Source organism: Lissotriton helveticus, chromosome 3_1 (assembly GCF_964261635.1).
Source record: "Lissotriton helveticus chromosome 3_1, aLisHel1.1, whole genome shotgun sequence".
Classification (NCBI taxonomy): Eukaryota; Metazoa; Chordata; class Amphibia; order Caudata; family Salamandridae; genus Lissotriton; species Lissotriton helveticus.
Genome location: NC_136061.1, coordinates 33,225,159 through 33,252,777, shown reverse-complemented (window position 1 = coordinate 33,252,777; position 27,619 = coordinate 33,225,159). Strand labels below are relative to the sequence as shown.

General features: G+C 52.3%; 1 protein-coding gene across 5 annotated transcripts in view; it reads right to left on the bottom strand.

The window, feature by feature from the left end:
• The window catches only part of DNAJB2 (DnaJ heat shock protein family (Hsp40) member B2), a 188,946-nt gene that overhangs the window by 137,471 nt on the left and 23,856 nt on the right, over window positions 1-27,619 (bottom strand). The gene's annotated exons all lie outside the window — the stretch shown is intronic.

Sequence of the window (27,619 nt, the reverse complement as noted above, 5' to 3'; positions counted from 1 at the left end):
TCGGTTGTGAAGTCTGGGCCCACAAGCGACCTTCCTGCATCCGCCGCCCAACTGAGTCCGCCACAGGCTACTACGCCAAATGACAGGGGTTGGCGATGAATTCTGCAGAGAAACTAGTGCTATTCTAGAGGAAGGCCAGAGTTTTACAGAGTGCAGTCTGCTGGTCACAGTGGCCAGGCTGATCTAAAGGCAGCGTTCAGTAGCTGTGAATGATGGTTTGGGGGGATCCATCCTAGAGTGCATCTGCCATGTTCAGGAAGGCCTTGTGAACGTATAGTGCAAAAGAGTGAAGGAGCGTTAGTGAACAGTCGCCTCGCCCTGGGCAAACGGTGTCAGACAGATGCACTGGTTTGTTGGAGGGGATCTTTGATGGTCCGTAAGGCCAATATATAGAACAAAGTCCTATCACCGCAGAGTTAATGCATGCCTTCTTTCCTTCGAGGCGCTCACTCAGAGATCATGCTAAGTCCCTAGGGGACACAACACGGACTGCAATTGGTCGAACAGCAGGCTACTCTACCAACAACCTCCAACAACGCTCCATCTTTAGATTGATGCAGGCCCCTTTCTTCACAGGCTTCCCGCCCCTGTGCCACCCACGATGTGAAGCCACCGTGATTCTGGGTCGACACAGACTGCTTGAGCATCTGGCAGTGTCATGTAATGTCCCTAGACTCCTGCCTCCACCCTCACACTGCGGCCCCAGGAGGGATCACTCCTCGTGCGCTAGAGCTTCAAGGAGTCATAGAAGCCGGCTGGGGGAACCCAGACGCCCCCGTGACAGGCGGTTCGTTAGTTATTGAAGATTTGTTTTTTATTGTAGGTACAATGACCTTAACTAATCCCCCGCGTCTCAACCAGCTCAGATGACAACCTCACTATCGCCGAACACCTTCACTTCCAGATCCACACCGACCCCAAGACAACACTCAGAGGCACCCTCCTCTACAGGCCACCAGGACCCTGTACAAAATTCAGCGAAGACATCACTGACTTTATCACCCCACACGCCCTCCCTTCGGAAGAATACATTCTACTGGGAGACCTCAATTTCCATCTGGAAAAGAGCAACGACAGTAACACAACCACCCTTCTGGACAATCTCGCCAATCTCGGACTCAAACAACTTGTTAACACCCCCACACACTATGCAGGACACACACTCGACCCTATCTTCACTTCCAGCAAGCATATCTCCTTCACTCATACCACACCCCTCCACTGGACGGACCACAGCTGCATCCACTTTATTTACAATAAGACCTCGATCCACAACAACCCTCAACCAACTCTGCGAAGAAATTGGAACAAAATCACCATCGACCAGATCTCAACATCGCTTCTTTAAAAACCCCCTGCCTATTCAACGAACCCTAACCAAGCCGCCATCAACCTCACACAATGGTTAACCCAAACCGCCGACAAATTAGCACCCTTGAAAAAACATAAAATCAAGCAAGGAAGCAAGAACGCCCCCTGGTTCAACGATGACCTTAAGAAATCCAAGAAGCTCTGTCGTTCCCTTGAGAAAACTTGGAAAACAGACCCAAACACTTTCACCTGAGCCGCCTTCAAAAACGCCACCCGCAAACACCACCAACTAATCCGGACAGCCAAGAAATCAGCACTCAAAGACCGACTAGACAACAACGCCCACAACAGCAAGGAACTTTTCAACGAATTCACCAACCCCACCGCCAACTCTAACGACATCACCCCCTCTCAAGTCCTCTGCGACTCCCTGGCCTCATTCTTTCATGACAAAATCGCCGACATCCATAACAGCTTTGACAACCAACCTGTAAACCAGTCCACTCCACTCACCTCCGAACCGTTACCTCCTCCGAATATCCTTTTCGAATGGAACCCAATCACCACAGAAGAGACCATTCGCCTGATGAACTCCATCCACTCAGGATCCCCTACAGACCCATGTCCCCATCACATCTTCAACAAAGCAGACTCCATTATCGCACCCCATCTCCGAGATGTCATCAACTACTCCCTTAACTCCACCACATTCCCAGAAAGCTGGAAACACGCCGAACTCAGCGCCCTTCTGAAGAAACCCACAGCTGACCCCACCGAACTCAAAAACTACCGCCCCATCTCGCTCCTCCCATTCCCTGCCAAAGTCATTGAGAAAGCCATTAACAATCAGCTCGCCGCCTTCCTCGAAACCATCAAATCACTCGACTCCTCACAGTCTGGCTTCCGAGCCAAACACAGCACCGAGACCGCCCTCATCGCAGCAACAGACGACATTCGAACACTACTGGACAACGGAGACACAGTCGCCCTTATCCTCCTTGACCTCTCCGCAGCCTTCGACACAGTCTGCCATAGCACCCTGATACAACGTCTCAGAAACATTGGAATTCAAGGAAAAGCATTGGACTGGATCATTTCGTTCCTCGCTGGAAGAACTCAGAGAGTCCGCCTCCCCCCTTTTAAGTCAGAGGCCACCGAAGTCATCTGCGGCGTCCCGCAAGGATCATCACTCAGCCCCACCCTCTTCAACGTCTACATGAGCCCCCTCGCAACCATCGCACGTCAACACAACCTCAACTCCTACGCTGATGACACTCAGCTGATCCTCTCACTCACCAAAGACCCAACCACCGCCAAAACCAACCTACACGAAGGGATGAAAGAAGTAGCCGAGTGGATGAAGCACAGCCGTCTGAAACTGAACTCGGACAAAACGGAAGTCCTCATCTTAGGCTCATCCCCTTCCGCCTGGGACGACTCTTGGTGGCCAACGGCCCTAGGAAAAGCCCCCATACCGACAGACCACGCACGAAACCTGGGCATCATCCTGGACTCCTCACTCTCGATGACCAGACAAGCCAACGCCGTCTCATCTTCATGCTTCAACATCCTACGCATGCTCAAAAAAACATTTCACTGGATCCCCACCGAAACAAGAAAAACGGTCACCCACGCACTGGTTACAAGCCGTCTGGACTACGGAAACACCCTTTACGCCGGTTCCACCGCGAAACTACAGAAAAAACTCCAACGCATCCAAAATGCTTCAGCCAGACTCATACTAGACATCCCCCGCACAGACCACATTTCCGCTCACCTGAAAGACCTTCACTGGCTCCCCGTCAACAAGAGAATAACGTTCCGTCTCCTCACCCACGCACACAAAGCCCTATACGAACTTGGACCTGATTGTCTCAACACGCGCCTTTCCTTTTACACCCCCACCCGCCAGCTGCGTTCGTCCAACCAATCCCTCGCCGCTGTTTCGCGCATCCACAAAGCCACCATGGGAGGAAGATCCTTCTCCTACTTAGCGGCCAAGACCTGGAATTCCCTTCCCATCCACCTCCGCCTTACTCAAAACCACCTCTCCTTCAGAAAACAACTTAAAACATGGATATTCGATAAGTAAACCTCCCCCCCCTTCCTCAAGCGCCTTGAGACCCTATGGGTATGTAGTGCGCTATATAAATTCTGACTTGACTTGACTTGACTGTAATACCATTGGCAGTCACCGTGAAAAGAGGATAGAGGAAGTTTGATTGTTAACTCCTGTACTTAGCGAAGAGAAGGGGATTTTAAGGAACTTTGTGGAGAAAGGAGACTGATAATGTACATTTTGCTACTTTAACTTCCGTTCACAGGAAATGTAGTTTACTGTTTAGAGAAGTTAACTAGGGAAATGCTGCAGGGTCCTGACATAGAATTATTTTGCACCAGCAGGTGGCGACAGAGAACCAGGGTCAGCACTGCTGTGCAAGAACTTCCTCCAGAAGAGAACCGCATCCCAGCAGCAGGTGGCGCCAGAGGGCCATCTGTGGCGCAAACACTTTCTCTAGAAGAAGCACATTACACCACTTGGTGGTGCTAGAGGACCAGAAATACCCCTGCTGGGCAAACCCTTCCTCTACAAGGGAACCTCATCTGCAGCACGTGGTGCCAGAGGACAAGGGATCCCACTGCTGCCCATACTTCCTCCAGAGGAGAACCGCATCCCAGCAGCAGGTGGTGCCAGAGGACCACGAATACTACGGTTTATTATTTTATTTATGCGTTTTTATATAGCGCGGACTTTACCCGAAGGCGTCAGAGCGCTTCACAATAGGAACAGTAATGATACATGAGGAGAAAATTATAAGTGAGCAAATTACAAAAGCAAACGTTAAGTTACATGAGGCAAAAGTGACAATTGAGAGCAAACAAAATACATGAGGTAGCAAACAGTGCAATACAGGAGGAAAAAGTGACGTGTGCAGGTTACCAGAGAAAACAAAGTACAAGTGGAGGTATAATACTGCAATAAATGGCAGACACTCAAGCACAAGAACAAACGTTACGTAGGCAATGGTGGCACTTGTGCAAGTATCGAAAGCAAACAAAATGTGAGAGGTAGCTAACTGTGTTACAAGAGAAAAGTGGCGTATGCATTTTACAAAAGAGTACCAAACACAGGTAGAAGGATAATACTGCAAGAACACACTGGGAATCAATCAATCAATCAATCAAAGCATTTATATAGCGCACTACTCACCCGGAGGGTCTCAAGGCACTTGGGGAGGGGGGTACGCTACTGCTCGAACAGCCAGGTCTTGAGTTGCTTCCTGAAGGCGAGGTGGTCCTGGGTCAAGCGGAGGTGGGTGGGTCGGGAGGGAGTTTCAAGTCTTGGCGGCGAGGTAGGAGAAGGACCGTCCCCCTGTGGTGGCTCTTCGGATGCGGGGGAAGGCGGCGAGGGCGTGGCCGGTCGATCGAAGCTGGCGTTTGGGAGCGTAGAAGTTGAGGCGGCTGTTGAGGCATCCTGGGCCTTGGTTGTGTAGGGCTTTGTGTGCGTGGGTGAGGAGACAGAAGGTGATTTTCTTGTTGACCGGGAGCCAGTGCAGGTCTCTCAGGTGTCCGGAGATGTGGCTGCGACGGGGGCTGTCCAGGATGAGTCGTGCTGAGGCGTTCTGGATCCGCTGGAGTCTTTTCTGGAGTTTGGTGGTGGTTCCGGCGTAGAGGGAGTTGCCATAGTCCAGACGGCTGGTGACGAGGGCCTGGGTGACCGTCTTCCTGGTCTCGGTGGGGATCCACCGGAAGATCTTACGTAGCATGCGCAGGATGTTGAAGCACGACGAGGAGACGGCGTTGACTTGTCTGGTCATGGAGAGGGAAGAGTCCAGGATGAAGCCCAGGTTGCGTGCATGGTCTATTGGTTTGGGTGCACTGCCTAGGGCGGGGGGCCACCAGGAGTCGTCCCAGGCGGAGGGTGAGGATCCCAGGATGAGGACTTCCGTCTTGTCCGAGTTCAGTTTCAGGTGGCTGTTCTTCATCCATTCGGCTACCTCTTTCATCCCTTCGTGAAGGTTGGCTCTGGCGGTGGTGGGGTCGTTGGTGAGGGAGAGGATCAGCTGGGTGTCGTCGGCGTAAGAGATGATGTTGAGGTTGTGCTGGCGTGCGATGTTTGCGAGGGGGCTCATGTAGACGTTGAAGAGGGTTGGACTGAGCGAGGAGCCTTGAGGAACGCCGCAGATGACTTCGGTGGCTTCTGATCTGAACGGGGGGAGGCGGACTCTCTGTGTCCTTCCGGCGAGGAAGGAGGTGATCCACTCTAGTGCCTTCTCCTGGATTCCGACGTTGCTGAGGAGCTGCACTAGTGTACGGTGGCAGACAGTGTCGAAGGCCGCGGAGAGGTCCAGGAGGATGAGGGCCGCCGTTTCTCCGTTGTCATCGGTGTCTGCGATCAGGGCGGTCTCGGTGCTGTGGTTGGCCCGGAAGCAAGACTGCAAGAGGTCGAGGGATCCGTTCGTCTCGAGGAAGGCGGCCAGCTGCTTGTTGACGATCTTCTTGATGACTTTTGCAGGGAACTGGAGCAGCGAGATGGGGCGGTAGTTCTTGAGGTCGGTGGGGTCGGCTGATGGCTTCTTTAGTAGAGCGCTGAGTTCGGCGTGCTTCCAGCTCTCCGGGAAGGTGGCGGTGTCGAAGGAGGTGTTGATGATGTCCCGCAGGTGGGGTCGATGACAGCGTCGGCCTTGTTGAAGACGTGGTGAGGGCAAGGGTTGGTCGGAGATCCGGAGTGGATGGAGTTCATCGTGCGGACGGTGTCTTCGGTGCTGATCGGGGTCCAGGCGCGGAGGGTGGTGGTGGGGGGCGGTGGTTCGGTCGTGGCGTGCGTCGGTTGAGTGCTGAAGCTGTTGTGTATGTCCGCGATCTTGTTGTGGAAGTAGGCGGCGAGGGAGTTGCAGAGATCTTGCGAAGGGGTGATGTTGTTGTTTCCGGCGTTGGGGTTGGAGAGCTCTTTAACGATGTTGAAGAGTTCCTTGCTGTTGTGTGCGTTGTTGTCCAGTCGTTCCTTGAATGCAGTTTTCTTGGTGGCGTGGATCAGTTGGTGGTGTTTTCGGGTGGCGAGCTTGAGGGCAGTCATGTTGTCCGGTGTTGGGTCTCTGCGCCAGGCTCTCTCGAGGGCTCGGCAGTTCTTCTTGGAGCTCTTGAGTTCGTCGGTGAACCATGGGGCTCTCTTGCTGCAGGGTCTGCTAGGCGGGGACCTCAGGGGGCGAGGTCGTCTGCGCAGTCGCTGATCCACTTCGTGAGGTTGGTGGCCGCTTGGCTGGGGTTCGTTGCGCTGGTGGGTGGGTCCTTGCTCAGGGAGGTCGCGAGCTGGTCGGTTGTGATCTTGTTCCAGCTTCTGCGTGCAACCTGTTGCTGGTGGTGGTGGGTCGTGGTCCTTCTGAAGCTGAAGTGGACGCAGCTGTGGTCCGTCCAGTGGAGTCCGGTGGCGTGGCTGAAGGCGATGTCCTTGCTGGATGAGAAGACGGGGTCGAGTGTGTGTCCGGCGTAGTGGGTGGGGGTGGTCACCAGCTGCTTGAGTCCGAGGTTTGCAAGGTTGTCCAGCAGGGTGGTGGTGTTGCGGTCGTTGTTGTTCTCCAGGTGGAAGTTGAGGTCCCCGAGGAGGATGTAGTCAGCGGAGGGGAGGGCGTGCGGGCTGACGAAGTCGGCAATGTCCTCGCTGAATTGTGTGCGTGGTCCCGGGTGTCTGTAGATGAGGGTGCCTCTGAGGGTGGTCTTGGGGTTGATGTGGACCTGGAAGTGCAGGTGCTCGGCGGGTGCGAGGGCGTCGTCGGTGTTGGTCGTGATGCGAATGGTGTTCTTGTGGATGGTGGCGATGCCTCCTCCAGTCTGGTTGATGCGGTCCCTCCGGATGATCTTGTAGCCGTCTGGGATGGCGATGGCGATGTCGGTCGCTGAAGGCACTTCCACAGTCATGGAGAATAGAATTTCCTATAATGGAAGGTCCTCCTTCAGATAATAGAGAGGGTGTGAATTAAATTTGGAAGTGTCTTTGAAGGAGGAGAACTTTGAGGTCAGTTTTGAAGGCCTGGGAGGAGGTGGTGGTCCAGAGCGTAGGCGGAAGTGAGTTCCAGATTCCGACTGCGTTGCCTGAAAAGGATTGGGCCATCGATCTTTCCTTCTTGAAAGTGAGAGGTTCAAGCAGTAGATTTTCCGCATTACGTGATGCTCTAGAGACTCCAGAGAGTTTCAGTTTATTCGCCAAGTAGCGAAGAGAGGAGGAGTGCAAGGCTTTGTGGGTGATACAGGCAGTCTTGTAGATAGCTCTAGCCTCGATGGAAAGCCAGCGGAGGGTGGATAACATTGGTGTGATGTGGCTGCTTCTTTTGGCCCCATAAATGAAACGAGCTGCTACATGGAGAACAGACTTAAGGGGGGACATGTGGGATTTGGGGAGGCCAGTAAGAAGAGAATTACAGTAGTCCAGTCTGGAGAGGACCAGCGATTGCACCAGGGTTTTAAGGTCTTGCTCCGGGAAAAAGCGACGAATTCCCCAAAGAAGGCGCAATTGGTATCGTGCAGACTTTGCAATGGAGTTGATGTGGGAGATTAGATTGAGTTTTTTGTCGAGTATGACACCAAGGGATTTTGCGCTGTCGACAATGATGGGTTTATTGTTAAGTAGATTCATCTGATCCATCCATGAATGACACCAAGGGATTTTGCGCTGTCGACATTGATGGGTTTATTGTTAAGTAGATTCATCTGATCCATCCATGATTGAACCGGGGGAGGAGAAAGTGAGGAGGAGGGGAGGAGGAATTCAGAATCAGTTGATGAGTTGACATCCAGTTTTGAAAGGAGTCAAGAGTAGAGCTTAGGACGGAGAGATCGTGAGTGGAGGCAACCTTGAGGTAGATTTGAGTGTCATCTGCATAGAGATGATAGTGGATCCCGGATTTACTTAGGAGATTTCCCAGTGGTACTAAATAGAGATTGGACAATGTGGGTGCAAGTATAGAGCCTTCAGGAACACCTTGACCTACCGCCACAGGAGATGAAAGACTGTTCGCTATTTTGATCATTTGGGATCTATCAGAGAGGAAGGAAGCAAACCATTTAAGCACAGTGCCCTCCATGCCCATTCTCTGTTGAAGAGTGTTGAGGGGGGTGTTGTGATTGACAGTGTCAAAGGCTGCAGAAAGGTCAAGGAGAATTTGAAGACAGGACCCCCCCCAAATCGAGTATTCTCAGCGCGTCATCAACCACTTGCAGTAGGGCTGTTTCAGTGCTGCAGTTTTGGATGAAGCCGGACTGACAATTGTCAAGAAGATCATTGTCCTTGATATGACGAGAGAGTTGTTTCGCTACACATCTTTCTGTGATCTTCGCAAGAAAGGGTAGGTTAGTGATGGGGCGGAAGTTGTTGAGGTCATTCGCATCAGCAGTGGGTTTTTTTAAGCAGAGGAGTGACCTGCCCAGTTTTGAAGGAGACAGATAGGGAGCCTTGACAGAGGGAGAGGTTGACCAGAGTGGTCCAATAGGAAAGAGAATGGGAATAGAAGTCAATGGCACTGGGGATGGGGTCAAGAGAATGGTTGGAGGGCTTTGTTTCGAGGATGCACTTAAGGAGGGCATCTTCAGAGATGGGGTCAAAATTCTGCCAAATGGCTAAGGATTTGCGCTCCTCTGGGGGGGTAGAATGAGCGACCTGAGCCACAAGGGATTTCACTTAATTGTCAAAGAATTATGCGAAATCCGCTGCTTTCTTTGTAGAATCCTCCAACTTGGAGGTTGGGGGAGAGCAGTTAGGAATCTTGATGAGATCGAATAGTTTTTTGGGTCTATTTTTGGCTGAGTCAAGGAGGGTTCTGAAGTGCGACGCTTTCCCAAGGAAGATGTGCCTGTGGTACTTGGATCTTGCTGAACGAAGCGTGGCCAAGTTATCGGTGGAGGGCGCTTGCCTCCATTGTTTCTCCAGGAAACTTAGCTGCTTCCTTTCTTCATAGAGGGATTTGTTGGACCAAGGTGCTGAGGGAATGGGCCTTATCTTTTTGCTTTGAAGAGGAGCGACGTTATTGATTTCGACTGCAAGGACTGTGAGGCATTGGGAGGTGAGTTCGTCAACATCTAGGTTCGGGTCTAGCCTTGGCAGTGATAACAAAGCTGATTCACAGAGGGAAACAACGTCAATATTTTTAGCATCACGGAACCAGGAGGTCGCCCTCTTAGGTTGGCCAAGAGTTATAGAGTGTGATAGGTGAAGAGAGAATGAGGAGGTGGTCAGACCAGTCAACATGAATAGGGGTACCACAGTGCACCAGATGGTGGCGCCACAGGATCAAGAATACCCCTGCTGGGCACACACTTCCTGTAGTGTAGAGGAATGACATTGCACCACGTGGTGGCGCCAAAGGGCCGCAAATACTACTGCTGTACAAACATCCTTCCAGACCCATGGATGCCACTGTCCTGTAAACACTCTGCATTGGCACTTTGTTGTTTACTGGATCAGGAGGAGGTGGGGCACAGATGGGCGCCCATAGTGTCGCGAGGCCCCTGTGGGAATTCCTCAAGCACTGGGAGACGCAGATGCAGGGGCAGGCTCTGCATTTCATCCCCCATGAGGTGCAGCAGCTTGAAGTTGGAATGTCCAACAGAGCTTTACAGACCCGTTCACCTTCAGAAGAGCCAACATGAAGTGCGCACGCCGACAGGCAGGGGGCGCTGATCAGCGGGGGAGGCTGTCTTAAAGATTGCACATTCTTCAAAACTAATGAACAGCCCACCCATTAAAAGAAAATACACCTTCATGGCACCATGGAATCCATTCGTCACCACTGCAAGGTTGATCATTCCACAGAGCAGGATTCTGATTCTAATGACTCGTGTTTGTTTATACCACCCTTATGTATGCCCCTCCTCCAGTCCTCAATGCTAGGCTTACACTGTGACTAAGACATGGGTACTCATAGTACGGCCCGCGGGCCAGGGGCGGCCCGGCAAGCCTTCCCTGGCGGCCCGCGGACCTTGCAGACATCCTACCAATGTATTTTTTAGGCTTCGCCCTGGCGTTGCAACTCCATAGCAGTTGCTCCGCCCAGGGCGAAATTTCATGATCCTACATATGGAGCTTTGGTCCCGCCTCTGTCTCCCATTGGCTAGCTCCATAAATGGAGGCTAGCCATTGGGAGACAGAGGCTGTCAATCACGCTTTCCCGTGAAAACGCGATTCGGGGGCGTTTCTCGGTCTTTTTTTAAGTCCCGCCCCTTTGTCCTGGGCCGCACTGTCATTGGCTGCCGGCCCGGGACACCCCCGTGATGTCATTCCCTGGGCCGCGCTGGGATTGGCTGGCCGGCCCGGGACCTGACTTGTTTGTATTTGTATTTCCACTGTACACAGTTTTGAAATGCCATCATGCATTCAAAAGAAAAGCTGAATTAACCCGGAAAGCCCTTTGGTCCTTCTTCGGACATACAGACCTCTCGCTGATTGAGGCACGCACATCCCAACCAGGCTGGGTTCTACAACTTGATGCACTGTGTGATCCGGTGCAGATTCTACGTGTTTTCAATTCACTCCCCTTTAATCTTGGAAATGCCGAGAAGCACTGGAGCCGAAGGGGAAAGACCCATTGAAACGATATGATACTGGCAGAAGCAAGTCCGTGTAACCTTGTGTGTCTCGGTACTCTCCTTCCTGTCTTTGTATTGCAATCCTCTCCGCCTCGGTCATTCACGAACAATGCTGTTCTGCAAAAAATGCGCTATGTTGTGCTACCACTGAACGCATGGTTGTCTTCCTGCTTTGCGTTTTCTTATATTTTTTGCACAGCGCCCTGAAACCAAGTTAGACGGAGCGTGCGCTTTATAAACAAACAAAATAGCCAGACGTGTTTTTTTCGTCCTGAATGGCTTCAGGCCCGGGACACCACCGTGGCGTCATTCCCCGGGCCGCGCTGTGATTGGCTGGCCGGCCCGGGACCTGACTTGTTTAAATCCCTTGCTCTCCTCGTTACTCAGCCTCATTCATCTTAATCCCTGCTGACACATAACATGGGCTTCTGTTCGCCACACGCAGCGGTGTGAGGGAGATGAGGCTGCCGGAAGAGCGCTGCGCCCCCGGCCTCTACTTCCTGCACGGGCCAGAACACTTCACGGAAGACCCCAGTGCGCGACTGCAGTGCCGGCATGTACCAGGTGAGTGACGGCGTCCCGGGAGGCCGTCATGGCTCCGCTGCACCCCTGTTCATGTCGCATTTTGAACACAGGTTCTTGTTTACAGTTATTTATGTAGTACGCTATAACGCTAGAGTTTACTCGTACAAGCTGGTTTCGATGCACAGCAGAACCTCTGTTCGCCAGCCTCGCCGTTTGGGTGGTCGCGTTTTGTTGCTTCTCGCCTGTCTTCAAGCCTGGTTGTGCGCTCTACACAATGTTTTCCAGGATGAGTGCAGCCTAGCCACCCCCCCCTGCCCGCCCCGTCCACGGGACAGTCCTAGGTTGCACAGGGGCCGTGGCACGGGTTGCCATGGGGGGTGAGAGCTCAGGCAAACACGACAGGCCAGGACATGGGCTCTTTCTCCCTATGCAGGGCGTTTGCCCCTCAGGGGTAGTGCGGGCTTGGCGTGGCTGGTGCTCATGGGGCCTGTTGGCGGTGCCTCCGCGTGCTGCCCCAGGTTTTCAGAGCTTTGGGCGGGCGTTCGGTGGGCCTCTCCCACCCTGGAAGCCGGTGCTGCCCATGGTGTATGGGGCTTGGTGCTTGCTCCGAAGGACCCCCCCCGCCCTCGCCGTATTTGATTGCTTGCTTTCCCACATGCCCTTACATCAAGGGCTCCTCGGGGTAAGCGGGCAGGCACGGGTTTGATACCCTGATTGTGGCGGCGGGACTCAGTCGTCCGATCCCAGCAGCAGTCCCCTTTGCCCTATCCTCCCCATCCCCCGACCATCCCAATCGGGTCCGGTGCTGGAAAACTGCTGCCGGGCTGCAGTGGGAGGGCCGGCATGCACATGGAGGGGCAGGCGGCAAGGGTGGGAGGTGCCATCAATGTCGCTAATCTGTGAAGCGTTCCATATATTGGCGGGCCAACTTCCCTTCCCGCAGTGAGCCGCCATGCTGCGGGGACATCGCGGGCGCTGCATCGGTCCCACATGGTTGTGAGGGTGCAGGTGGCAGGGATGGTTGAGGTGCCGTCTCTGACTATAGTTCCACTGCCCGGGGATGCCTACTGCCCTTGTGTTGTACGACATGCTCCGGGGGCGTCGCGTGGGGAGCAGGCACTGCGTGTCTTCCCGGGGGGAGCAGGCACCACGTGTCTTCCCGGTGGGATGGGGAGGTTTGGTTGCCGCCCCCCGTGCTGTGAGGTGCTTTCTATTGCATGCGGGTGTTTTCATGTTACGGGTGTGCTGCCCTGTGCGGGGGGAGTAAATTTCCAAGCCTGCAGGGCCCGCGGGGACAGCTGGTAGTCAGCTGATTGGCGACTCACCGGAAGGGTGGCGGGCCAGGGAGTGAGTATGGAGGCCACAAAGTGAGTCTTGAGCTTGGCGAGTTTGGGGGGGGGGGGGGGGAGATCAGGAGCAGCTCTCGGCCTTCCTTCTTGCGGGGATCGGACTCTCTCTCCCCTGCTTGCGGGAGTCTGCTTTGCTCCAGCCTCGACGGTGCATGAGCTAGACCAGGAATAGCTGTTTTTATTTCACGTAGTATGCTGCGCCCTCCATTGTCGCTCCAGACAAGCCCCACCATAGAATGTAACCAGAACTTTGATTCTGGAGAAAAAAAGTTAACCGTGGCTAGATCACTGTTTGAGAGAGTCCTTACACCAGGGGGGGGGGGGGGGGGGGGGAGGCGTGTGTGGCTCTGTGTGTGTGTGTGTGTGTGTGTGGCTGTGGGCTGTGTGTGTGGCTGGCTGTGTGTGTGGCTGGCTGTGTGGGTGTGGCTGTGGGTGTGTGGCTGTGGGTGTGTGGCCGTGTGTGTGTTTTTGAAACATAAATAAAAAGCGGTTATTTGCAATGTCAATAGCTCAAACTCGCGTAAATACACGACCTATTGCATTGCAAATGCAATAGGTCTCGCATTTGCGAGAGATTACGCTATTGGCATTGTAAATGACAATGCCATTTATTTATCTATTTTCAAAACCAACACATAAAAAAAATGTTGTCATTTACAATGCCAATAGCTCTAACTTTTGCAAAGGCGAGACCGTTGCATTGTAAATTCTTGTTTTTTCTTAAGATTGTCTGCTGCAGCGCAACTGAGAGTCTCTGCTGCTCTGTGGGGGTCGGGCGATTTTCACTTAGCCAGAGTGGAGCTGCAGGGGCCTAAGAAGAGGTGGAATACAACAAAGCCTCATTAGCATGCAAATGGCCTTTAACTACCTGTGAAGTGCTTGGGTGCGGCTGTGTGTGTCAGGAAGCTGTCTCACCCGGGGCTGACACACAGGCAGGGTGAGATGACAGAGGGTGACAGAGGGAGGTCGAGGGACAGAGACAGAGGGAGGGATGGAAAGAGAGGGAGACAGAGGGAGAGTGGGAAAGGGAGGGAGGGAGAGAGAGAGAGAGAGAGAGAGAGAGAGAGAGAGAGAGAGAGAGGGGGGTGGGGGGGTGGGAAAGGGAGGGAGAAGGACACAGAGAAAGGGAGACAGAGGGAGGGCGGCGACAGAGGAGGACGATCGAGGGAGTGAGGGTGACGTAGGGAGTGAGGGTGCGAGAGAGGGAGTGAGAGAGGGAGTGAGAGGGATGGAGGGAGAGAGCGCGAGAGAGGGAGAGAGGGAGGGAGAGAGAGAGGGAGGGAGAGAGAGAGGGAGAGAGAAAGGGAGGGAGGGAGAGAGGGAGGGAGAGGGAGGGAGAGAGGGAGGGAGAGAGGGAGAGAGGGAGGGAGGGAGAGAGGGAGGGAGAGAGGGAGGGAGGGAGAGAGGGAGGGAGGGAGAGAGGGAGGGAGGGAGAGAGGGAGGGAGGGAGAGAGGGAGGGAGGGAGAGAGGGAGGGAGGGAGAGAGGGAGGGAGGGAGAGAGGGAGAGAGGGAGGGAGGGAGAGAGGGAGGGAGAGAGGGAGGGAGGGAGAGAGGGAGGGAGAGAGGGAGGTAGCAAGGGATGGAAAGAAAGAGGGAGCGAGGGTGGGAGAGCGTGGGAGGGAGAGAGAGGGAGGGAGGAAGAGAGAGGGAGGAAGAGAGAGGGAGCGAGAGAGGGAGGGAGAGAGGGAGCAAGGGAGGGAGATAGATGTGTTTATGCCGGGTGTGGTGGCGCAGTCGAAGAAGGCATCCGCTGCAGGGACCTGTGATCAACCTCATGGTCAGTTTTTTTTGTTGATCTAGCCCCGCCCCCTCCCCACTGACCCCACCGGTGCGGCCCTTGGAAACAAACCACACTGTAAATTTGGCCCCCGAGAGAAAGTTTGTGAGTACCCATGCACTAGGACATACCTGAGAGACCTCCGAGTGATGGAAGGGCGAGCATGTCACGCCGGCTCGTTGGCGAGCGTTCAACTCTCTGAGCCATCCTGACAGCCAATGTCTGTGCTATGGTATCCCATTGAGAAAGGGCAGGGGCAGCTCAGGTCATTATCTATCAGCGTCCACCGTGCAGCCATTTGCCTAGGGTTTCATGCAAGAATGAAAACTGCACAGGAGGGGGGTCTGGGAGGGGGCAGGGTCCCATGAACCTGCCCTTGGTGCTCACTGCCTAAACTCAGCCTTTTGGGATGATCTGACTGAATGAAGAGAAGCGGGAACAGGCACAGGCCTGAGAGTCCCTTAGATTGCTTGACACCAGCATCATCTCATATCGTTTCCAGGATTTTGTGTTACGCCAATTACACACAATGCCGGAAATGACGTCATGTTTGGCTGGGAGCTGCTATCTCAAAGAGTGAGAGCAGCTGTTGAACGCAAACCACACAATGTCACTCCATTTCTCATAGCAAAATGCATCTTCAAATCCCAAAATACAGGGGCACATTTTGCACTAAAAATCTGTGGGGGCGTGGCTTGGATGGCAACGCAGGCGGTTGCCTAAGTTCGAGAGCTCCGTGACCCCGGGGAAAGAACTGCGATAAGGAACGGCGAAAGGACCTACAACTACCACTTTTTGGGTGTAATAGGTGTAGGAACATAAGGAGAAGCAGGAGAGGTAGCGTGGAGGAGCGGAACACTTTTATGAGGCAGAAAACAAGCCAATTCCCTCAAGGCGGCGAGCAGAAGGAGGGCGAAGCAAAATGGCGGAGCAGTAAGCAGGACGAAGCCAGAAGCTCACCGATCACCCCGTAACTGTCACCGAATGAGCCCGGCACAAGGAGGGAACGCTGAGCAAAGAGCGGAGCCAAGACAAGTGGGCAGGGTTACGCGGAAGGCAAGCCCTGTGCAAGTAAGGAGCCGGAGCACAACTGAGAAGAAAACGAAACTGATAACAGACCCCGCAGCGGCCATCTTGCACACCGCATCGCAGGCGCTGAGCAGCTGTGGAAAAGTGTGAGCGGAGAGCTCCACGGCAGCCGACTGAAGGCACTGCGGTGAACAGAAGTAAGTCCGCTCCACCTCCGCATGCGAGAAAAAAGCGCAGCTGAGGCAGGAAGCGAAACAAAAATCTCCGGAGCGGGGAAGAACATACGGCGGCCATCTTGGTGGGGGCACAACAACAGTCAGCATACCGCCAAGACAATCAACACAACCCGTGGGCCCCATCCGGCCCTAACTAACTCCGGCGCATATAGGACAAAGGGAGAAGCGGTAAAGAAGCAAGTAGCTGGGGGTCCAAAAAGCTAGCGCCGACCGGCCGAATAAGGTGGATATCGGTGGCAGCCATCTTAGAGGGGGGAAAAACAACCACCCTACAGCATAACAGGCGAACGGGGGCGGCCATCTCAGAGGACGACTCCACCACACCCGGCGACAATTACCGAACAGGCACTACAGAGCGACGTAGAGAGGGAAAGAAGCAAGTAAGAAGCAGCTAGCCGGCGGCATTAGCCCCAAAAGAACAAAGAGCAAGCGCCGACCTGCCGTGGGGGACAGACAGTTGTGGCGGCCATCTTAAAGGGGAGAACAACTACCCTACCCCACCCCACGAATAGCATCAGAAGAGCAGGACAAACGAGCACAACACCGCCAGTAAACAATGTAGCTGCAGTTGAGCGGGGCAGAGCGCACAACAGCGGCGACATTCCGAGAAACGAGGAACGCGAAACCTACAACAGCCACCATCGGGCGGGTGTTGTGCACAAGCCGCTCAGGTCTGAGAAAAGGCAGACGAAGATTGGCCACCACAGACGAAAGAGGATCCAGGAGGGCACCAAAAAAGACCCCCCCACACGTGCCGCACAGAGAGAAGGCAAGGCAAAGTCAACTGCGGGCAAACCCAACAAAAACTGCCGGCAGGCCAATAGGCAGTCCCATGAAGGACACGGACCCCCACCCGCACCAACACACGGCCACAAGAAAAGGAGACAAACCACAGTGCTCTGCAGCCAAGGGCAGAGTACGAGAAGTGAGGCAGCAGAGGCCACGACAGGAAGGGCAACAGACGACGCACAAGGGTAGCGCGACTGCCCGCAGCGGCAACATACAGAGGGGGCACTAGACGACTAAGCACAAATCTAGACCCAGAGCCCTGGCGTCCGGGAAAACCAGGACAAGGACCATAAGGTGGCCAAGCAGGTTTGCTTTCGGCGCCACAAAGGCAGACAAAGTCATGATCGACACAAGAAACAGCCATTCACAAGAGACACAACAGGCAGACCAGCAAAAGAAAGACGGGCTGTCAATACACCAAGAAAGAAGAGGTTTCGATAGAATGTCAAACAACGACACAAAAAAAAAAATCAGGAAAGATCTGGACTCACCAGTTAAACTGAAAGGCATGCAAAACACGGAGACAGCAATGGACCTGCTCGTCAAAAAAATAACCGAGGCCAACGACCTAACCAAAGCTACCAGGAAATCCATGGACAATGTCCAGCTAGAGCTCACAGCCATACGGGCGGATCAGAACAGGATAACAAGCAGAGTAGGGGAAGCTGAAAGAAGAATCAGCGACATAGAAGACAAATCTGACACCATGGACAAGGACGTACGATATATCTCAAAAATCTCCAGTGATATGCAAAGACTGCTTGCAGAACAAGAGGACAAAAACCGTAAAGGCAACATCAGGATCCTGGGAGTACCGGAGGAGGAGGAAGAGGAGGCAGGCTCCTGCGCAGCACTGCTTGAGACACTGATACCCAAACTAACTGGTCTAAACTTTGAAAGAACCTTCGAGATCGACAAGGCCTATAGAGTGCCGGCCATAAGACAACAGCACATGAAGGGGCCTAGATCAATCATATGCAATCCCCTGAGAGCAAGCCACACTGATGCGATTTTCGCTTTCGCGCGAAAGGGCCAATCACTCAGCTGGAAGGGCAAAAAGATAATCATAACCCAAGACTTCTCTAAAGGCACAGTGGAAACAAGGAAAGGCTTCCTGGCACTTAAGGACACCCTGAAGAAAGCCGGGATAACAGGCACCTTTGCGGGACCAGCCAAGATGAAAATAACAGACAAGAGAGGAACACCCCTGCTCGATGATCCGGCAGATCTACGAAGGTACCTGCAAGAGCCGGTCCAGGAAAAGATGGAGCAAAACAGCCCAGGCACAGCAAAGAGAAGAGCGTCATCGGATGGCTCGGACACAGGAGAGAACGCTGCAGCAGGCCGCAGATAGAACGACACGATCAGTAGATCACAAAGCAACTTTCCTACCTCACAAGACAACACCTACCTCATCGAAAGAAGGAACTACCTCAACAATGGGAACATAGGAACCTTGGAACTTTGGGCACTTTAAGAATACCAGACAAGTATTTCGTACTCAGGGCACGTACAGTCAAGGGCTGGTCCCTCCGATCGGCAATATCCTTTGTCTAAAATGCGCAGCACGGGAGGGGGGCAGAGAAGGTCCTTTCTTTGCATTAATGCACCCGGGGGCGGAGGGCGGGAACCGTTGCTGTCGCACGTTTACAGTACGTTGACAGGTGGGACTTGGGCGGGGAGGGCCGGGAGGGAGGAAAATTATAGCTTGGTGGAACCACTCATTTTTCTTTCTCTTCTTTCCTCTATCCACACACACACCCTCATCCCTATCCACATCCCAGGGGGACACCAATGACTGGTGGCGGTTAGCAAACAAGCATAAGACAAAGAGAAGCAACACAGATCCCACCCTAAGGCACAGCGACAGAACTATCACACCATGACTACACTTGACACTAAGGGCCTAGCTCAAATAGCCTCGGACATTAAAATCGTGTCACTGAACGTCAAAGGTCTCAACCACCCCGTCAAGCGACGAAAAACACTAGACTACCTAAACAGACTCAAGGCAGATGTATACGTCCTCCAAGAAACTAGAGTATCCTTAGAAGACGCTAACAGGCTTAAGGCCAACTGGATAAGCGAGGTAGTATGCTCACCTGCAGTCAACAAAAAGGGAGGAGTCATCACCATAATCAGTAAGAAAGGGAAGTTCCAGGTTCTCAACAAGGTTGCAGACACGAAAGGTAGAAGGCTGCTTACATCCATCAAAAGAGGCGACGAAACAATACACATAGCAAACATCTACGGCCCAAACGCGGTAGACAAAAAATTCTGGGAGGAGATAGAGAGTGAGCTAAGCAGGATCCCACTGGGCGAACTACTAATCACCGCAGGAGACATGAACCAGGCGATGGACAATGCCATAGACAGACATCCGCATAGACCCAGCCACACCTCACAAGAACAGAACACACTTAAAAACCTATGCACCAAACTCGCACTAGTAGACCCGTGGAGGCTACAAAACCCTAGCGCCAGAGAATACACTTTCTACTCGAACCCCCACAACTCATACAGCAGGATAGATTACATACTCATGTCCGACACACACACACACACCTGACGGACACAACTGAAATAGGACCCATAACAGTCTCGGACCATGCACACATATCCCTCTCCATAAGTGGCAAACATAACGAAACACCAAGCAGAAGGTGGCGCCTCAATAGTGACATACTCGAGAGCCCTGCCAACATTACCGAAATAGAGGTAGTGATCAAAGAATATCTCCAGTACAACGACACAGCAGACACAGAGGCAGCAACACTATGGGACGCGCTCAAAGCAACAATAAGAGGGAAGCTCCTGAGTATTAAAGCACGTATGAACAGAAGCAGGAACAAAAAGATTAAAGAGCTGGAGGAGCAGATTAAGGAGTTAGAAAGGAACCACACGGCCAACTTAAGGGACAGGAATACACTTACAACACTCACAAAGAAAAAATACGAGCTAAACAGAATCCTAAGCGAGAGAGCCTCTACATGGATCAACAAATATAAATCCATAAACTTATGCTCGGCAAACAAGGCAGGGAAAGTCTTAGCAGGGTACCTAAAAGCCAAGCAGAGGCAGCACTCAGTCGCGACAATCACAGACGCAGATAACAAGACACACACAGCGAATAAACAAATCCTTGAAACATTCAGGAAGTTCTACAAAGACCTATACACTGCGGACACATCACTGGAGGCAGACGGCGGGGCAAGCCTGCTAGAGAAGCTCGATCTACCCAGACTAAGCGACGAACAAAGAGAAGCCCTAGATCAAAACATAACCAAAGCGGAAGTAGGGATGGCCATAGACGCACTAAAACCGAACAAGGCCCCAGGACCGGACGGCTTCACAGCCACCTTCTATAAACAATTCCAACCGCTACTCAAAGACACGCTAGTCAGAGTATTCCAAGCATGTGCGGTAAAAGGTAATATGACAGACTCGATGGCGGAGGCAGACATTATTGTTATCCCCAAAGAAGGGAAAGATCCCCAGTTCCCACACAACTACAGCCCAATTTCCTTAATAAACGTGGACTGCAAAATCTACGCCAAAATCATGGCAGCGAGACTAAATGCATATCTCCCCTCTCATACACAAAACACAAGTGGGCTACCTGGAAAACAGACTCTCACAAGATAACACCAGACTGCTCTGCCACATAATAAACCGCACGGCCAACAGCACGGAGAAGGCTGTCATGATCGCATTGGATGCGGAAAAGGCCTTCGATAGAGTCTCATGGCCCTTCCTAAACCAATGCATGCTCAAGTTCGGACTTGGCGAGAAGTACAGAGGCATGGTCATGTCCCTGTACAAACCCCCCCGGGCCCGAGTGGTGGTAAACGCAGCTACATCGGATACACTCACACTAGGAAGAGGGACAAGGCAGGGCTGCCCCCTCTCACCGGGGCTATTCCTGCTGGCTCTAGAACCACTCCTCCACATGATTAGGTCAAACCCCCGGATCACGGGGGTGCAGATAGAAGGTCAAGCATTCAAGCTAGCTGCATACGCGGATGACATTTTGATCACCACAAACAACCCACAAGAGTCAATTGAAGCACCCGTGCAAACAATAGAGGAGTACGCACATGTCTCAGGCTATAAACTCAACAGGGATAAATCCGAATGCAAACCTATGAACTGCCACACCACCAAAGCTGTCCTGGGCACGTCCGGCTTGGCATGGCAAACAAAACCCCTGAAATACCTAGGCCTCCTCTTCGGAAGGGACCTAAGATCAACGCTAGACCACAATGAGGCGGCGATGTTAAAAAAAATTAAGTCCAAGCTAGACACGTGGGGCCCCAAATTCATAAGCTGGTGGGGAAGAATTGAGACAATCAAGATGATGGTCACCCCCATGCTAAACTACCTGCTCTCCATGCTGCCTCTCACCCTCACAACCGACTTCCACAAACACATAGACAAAACCATCAACATGTTCCTCTGGGGAGGGAAAAAACCAAGAATCAGTTTAGCGAAACTCAGACTCAAAAAAGAACAGGGCGGACTGAACCTCACAAACTACAAGGCCTTCCAATCGGCATGCCTTGCCAAACAGGGAATACACTGGATAGCCCCCACACCAGAATACATGCCGGTATGGCTGGACCTGGAAAGGGGTATCCTAGGAGGAGCAGAACCAATTATGGCACTTACGGCGCACAAACACCCGGAGGCCAAAAACGCAATTCTCCGCAACACAAAGACAGCGCTGCTGAGATTAGACAAGGAAATGGCAGTAAGTATCAAAGGCACCAAATGGGAGTCACTGTGGCACAACACCAAAGTCACATACAAGGGCAAAACGCTAGACAGCAAGGAATGGTATAGCAGAGGCATCACAACGCCGTCACAACTAGAAGCAGGGAACAACCCACTCACCTACAAGGCACTACAGCAGACAACCTCCCTACCAGACAAGGAGTTCTATGAATTCCTAAAAATCAAAGCAGCAATCACCAAAGCGAGCGTCTCGAAACTTAAACCCACCATCATACAGTACGCACAAAACTTAAACAAGACAGGCCACCAAACAGCACAAATCTACAAGTTAATCACACCATGCACCACAACTCTCAACAATAAGACACTTGCCTTTTGGGAGGAGACCATACAAAGACCGCTAAATGAGGAAGAGAGGGCCAGACTATGGACGTGGGCGTCCAAAAACAAAATCACGCCACAGCTAGCACAAACCAAATACTGGTTACTCCACAGGCTGCACTGGACACCAGCGAAACTAGGGAAAGTGGGGGCTAGCGAGAGCAACACATGCTGGAATTGCCAGGAGGCAACAGGAGATCTATCCCACATGATATACGAATGCCCCAGAGTCAAAACCTTCTGGAACAAGGTCTATAACGTCATAGACCCAGTCACGGGAAGCAAGACACAGAGAGGCCTAGCGGGGATAGCCACTGCCTTCCTAGCAACAGAACTGCAGTCCAAAGAAGTACGAGACCTGGTCGATGTACTCCTGACGGCTGCGGTGAAAACGATCTTGGGTAACTGGAAGGACACCAGCAAAGCCACCTTCAAACGCTGGTTCAACTGGGTAACCTTCCTCCGGGGGGCAGACAACATCACCGCCAAGCACAAGACGGCGAACCACACTGCCAGAGAACACATGTGGGAAGCCCTCGACGCCTACTATCTGGAGCAGTGACCCCCCCCTTTTCTCTCCTCTTTTCTTTTCTTCTCTCTCTCTAGGCCCCCACCAGGCCGCAACTTTGTAAGAACAGCACAAAGTAAGACAACTGTTTTGTTTTTCTATATGTAAAAATGTATTTTCAATAAAAGCATTTTGAAATAAAAAAAAATTTTTAAAAATCTGTGTCTATGCTGGATCTGTTTTTCGAGAATTGTTCTGCGAATTTGTGTAATTTCCACCAAGAACATTACACAGTAGCCTAGGGTGACCAGGCGTCCCCGTTTTGCCAGGACGGTCCCAGTTTTTAACCAGCTGTCCCAGCAAATTTCAAGAAATTTAGCTCATGTCCCGGTTTCTAAAGAGGGTCGACTGAAAACGATGTGAGGTGTTTTTTATGTTTTACAAAGCAGGGAAAGTTAGAAGTTGTTTCAAGAAAGCAATTTAATTTACAGGCAAGCTACTGGGTTTAAAAATTGCATTTTATGTATGTTCTTACTGCCTGTTCTGTAATTCTCTGCTGAGGAGCGCTCTCATGGCTTGAAGTAAAATTGTAGTCCTTCTTCTATTTTTGTGAAATGTCCCGGTTTTTGGCTTTAAAATTCTGGTCACCTTACAGTAGCCACATCTCTGAAAATATCCAGATTCGGTGCAACACCGCGGATCCCATCATTCTGATGGGGAGGGAACATCTGTGGAGCCTTCCACTGGGATTGAACGGCCTCTTGGACTGAGGGCCCATGGAGGGCGACCGCACTCTGTTCTTCAGGGTAACCCCAGTCTGGTCTCGCCTGTGACAGCGCATTAGCTGCATGCGCTCTCACTTGTGAGACGTTGTATACAAGGGCCTTGCATTTCACCCACTGCTTAACATTCATTGGCTTCATTGTCACTCTTATTTGCTGCCGTCTAATTGGCCAGCGTGGGCTGGCTTCACTTCCTCTTCTTTTGGCTGGAGCATGGACCAGGTACTGATTGCTTCAGGCTGACTGCTGTCCTTCCGCTGATCGTACTGTGATCGAGGTACTACTTTTATTTGTTCTTCTTCCCTGTCCTCCTTTTCGAACCTCTTTCCACATGTAGCTATGTCTTACTGTGCCACACACACTTCAAATGAGTCATTTGATGCTTTGAAATGGATGTTTATAGTGTAACAGATGTTATCTGCTTCTAAATGTATTTTCACTAATACAAAGACAAGGGTTTGATTGGTTTCTTTACCGAATTGACTTTTTTTGGCCAAATGCCACATTTTCTTTTCCATGCACACCGAGATTAACGACTAGCGCAAAATCATGAAGATATTGTGCCAAGCCCTAACAAGCATTGGCAAAGCAAATAGGTTGCTCCTTTGAGACTATTGGCTTAGCTATTGCCTTTTGTTAATGCTGTACTGCCTGGGCATTGCCGAGCTTGGCAATGATTTGTAGCCGTGCTGCGTAGCAGTGGGACTGCGGTGAGCATGGCTACAAATAAAGAATTTTATAAAGGACCACGATGCATCCAGCTCTAATGCACTTTAAATAAACGGCATTAACCATGGAAGCATCGCAGCATGTATTAAAATGAGTTTAACCATGCTGCGAAGCATCTGCACTGCTGTACAGTATGGCTCTTGAACACTGACAAAGCCCATAGGTCTCATGGGCAAAACATTTTGCTTTGCTTGTGTTTCTGAGTCTGTTGCGGCAGATTTTGCATACGTGCCACATGTCCTGGCTTTTAATGAGGTGGAACGAAGCGTTGAGGGAGATGTGTTCATCTACCGGATTAGTCAGGAGCGCTGACCAGAAACCAAGTTAGGTGCCGCAGACACTATGGCATTTTGCGGAGAAAAAAATTAGAAAATGAAATGCGATTTTCAAACAGTGGTTCTACCTTGTAGCTTCACTGTCCATTTTCTATGTTGATATACACTGCACTGTCAGTCAAGTCATTCTGGGTCCTGCAGCGGCAGTAAAACTTTAGTCCTATGTCAGTGGCTTGTCGTGGTTTACAGGTCTTGCCTAGGAAGCGCTTGCACTGTCTCTTCGAGACATGCTGTATTCAGAATACATATAAACAATAACAATTCCCAACAGGTATCAGTTTGAGGCAGTTAAATAATGTATGCAGTCAGCATTACATGAACAAGAAACAAGGAGGCTCGAAAGATTTAAAAGCTTGTTATTCACCAATTTAAAGCAGGGTGTTTCACATATCATGTGACAACCCGAAGGCACTTGGTGAGTGGTGATATATACAATGAGTGAAGGTGAAGATGCAAGTGCTGAAGGTGGACAGCGTGAACGGCGCAAGGTGACAAAGGAATAATACAATGATGGCTCCGCAGGATCAAGTTACAGTCACTTAAATCTTGGAAAAAACAATAGAATTGCGCTGTGATGTCGACGGCGTTTCGATCCCCATGAGTCGGGATCGTCATCAGGACAGGGTTGTCGAATTCAGGCAGTGTTGTGCACGCAATTACAATCGCGTGAATGGCTGGAAACCTGGCGGTGGCTGCAGATGCGGCGTCTGATATGGTCTATGGGTCTACTCCTTTGTTTCTTACACGTATTCAGAATACAGGCTTCTCGTTACCTTCAACTCCCTTCTACTACTAACAACTACGCGCCCCACTAACCCTTGCGTGTAACACCTAACTCCTTACACGCAAGGAGATCTGTGGGAGTCACGCTGGGGGAAGGGCTTAAATTGCGAATATGGGGAGAAGTTCGGTGTTTGAGCATGCGCGCGTTTAAACGGTTGAAATGGAAGGAACTGTTGGCACCGTTGGAATGAACCACGGAGTAAGAGCAGGTACCTGGCTAAAGATGGACTCGGTGAGGTTATAGCACTCAGCAGAGAGTTGAAGTGACTCGGGTACAAGACATGAATTGGCGATTTAGATCGAAGGTGTAAGGTGTGCGGGAGGATTCACGTGGTTAGGGGGATTACTGGTAACAGAGTAGACTGGGTGGTTGAGGATTCGCTTGGTAACGCGGTTAGTTTTGACAGGTATGAGATCGAAGAAGGATGTGGGGGAGGTCACTGCGCTCAGTGAACACTCAACAGGGTTGTGACAATTTAGGTTTTGGGGCAATGTAACGGTGTTTAGTTTCATTAATCAGGGGGTGTAAGAATACTGAGTTTGAAATATTGTGGGTATTTGGACAGGAGTTATCACACTTAAACATGATGGAAGTAAGTTATGTACTGCTGTATAAACTACACAGTCCTCTGATTTGAAAAATGTATAGAGTTTTTTCAAATTTGACAGCTTCCCCTGACAAAGGGCAAACACAAGCCAGAAATGCATTGGGACATGGTTAAAATCACAGCTGCCTAATATGAATTGTGAGTGCCCCGGTGATGCAGTAAAAGGCCCGGATGGGCATAATAGCTTCAGTTGACAAAAATGGGGTCCTTTACCAGCCTTATCGTGAACAAGTGAAGTCAAGGTTGTGAAACTAAAGATAAACAGACATTTTCAGACTGCTGATTTGCACGGCGAACACGCCACGGCCTGGAGATCCGAAGGGTTCTACTTAATACTGCCGGATGCGGCATCTCTTCTAAAACAAACTCCCTTACACTTGGAAGCATATTTAGCTTTCCGGACACAAGACTAATAAGTCTACCTCTCCAGGAGCAGAACTTATAGGAACCCCTTCTGGGTTGGAATTATCACCGGAACTAAGAGACTACTTGAAACAGACCTCAGCCCTGAAGAAGTCGTGGGGTAATCCCCTGTAACGGCGACGAAACACATGTTGGCAAAGAAGGCTTAAAGGTCTTCGATTAAAGACATTTGAGAATATAAAGGCAGGCATCATTGTGGTATTTTATGTAACTTGATGTATCTACTTTTGAATGTGTGCAGGGGATTTGTATATATATATATATATATATATATATATAGCATCCTATTTTACGCTTCTTATGGCCACGTGTGGAGCAGCGCTGGCGCTTCTAGGGGCGAGGCTGCCCACGGTAGATGCCACCTCAGGCCTTCTTCCACCGCCCTACACTTCCCGACTTTCTCTCTACTGCAGGCGCCCTCCCAGTCACCGTTTGCAAATGTTCCCACCTCTCCTCACTGTCCCTACCTTTCAGTGATCACCCTCCACTCACAACCGTTCCTCTCACTTGCTTACCTGCCCTCTCCATGACCTGTCATTCCCCCACACTCCTCACTTGTTTTCTTCCCCCTGTTAGGCCTGGTCTCAAGGCCTAGCTGCTCACTTGCCAATAATCTGCACATCAGTCGACTCACAGTCGCCTCCCCGGGCCCCTCGTCCCACCCCTGCACACACAGCCGCCTCCCTCGGGCCCCTCGTCCCACCACTCACAGCCGCCTCCCTCGGGCCCCTCGTCCCACCACTCACAGCCGCCTCCCTCAGGCCCCACATCCCGTCCATCCACTCACAGCCGCCTCCCCGGGCCCCTCGTCCCACCCCTCCACTCACAGCCACCTCCCTTGTGCCCCACATCCCACCCCTCCACTCACAGCCGCCTCCCCGGGCCCCTCGTCCCACCCCTCCACTCCACTCACAGCCGCCTCCCTCGGGCCCCTCGTCCCACCCCTCCACTCACAGCCGCCTCCCTCAGGCCCCACATCCCGTCCATCCACTCACAGCCACCTCCCTTGGGCCCCTCGTCCCACCCCTCCACTCACAGCCGGCTCCCTTGGGCCCCATGTCCTACCCCTCCACTCACAGCCGCCTCCCTCGGGCCCCTCGTCCCACCCCTCCACTCACAGCCACCTCCCTTGGGCCCCTCGTCCTACCCCTCCACTCACAGCCACCTCCCTTGGGCCCCTAGTCCTACCCCTCCACTCACAGCCGGCTCCATTGGGCCCCTGGTCCCACCCCTCCACTCACAGCCACCTCCCTTGGGCCCCTCGTCCTACCCCTCCACTCACAGCCGCCTCCCTCGGGCCCCTCGTCCCACCCCTCCACTCACAGCCGCCTCCCTTGGGCCCCTCGTCCCACCCCTCCACTCACAGCCGCCTCCCTTGGGCCCCTCGTCCCACCCCTCCACTCACAGCCACCTCCCTTGGGCCCCTCGTCCTACCCCTCCACTCACAGCCGCCTCCCTCGGGCCCCTCGTCCCACCCCTCCACTCACAGCCGCCTCCCTCGGGCCCCTCGTCCCACCCCTCCACTCACAGCCGCCTCCCTTGGGCCCCTCGTCCCACCCCTCCACTCACAGCCGCCTCCCTCGGGCACCTCGTCCCACCCCTCCACTCACAGCCGCCTCCCTCGGGCCCCTCGTCCCACCCCTCCACTCACAGGCACCTCCCCCAGGCTCCACATCCCGTCCATCCACTCACAGCCGGCTCCATTGGGCCCCACCCCTCTGCTCTGCCTGTAGTCGCACTCCC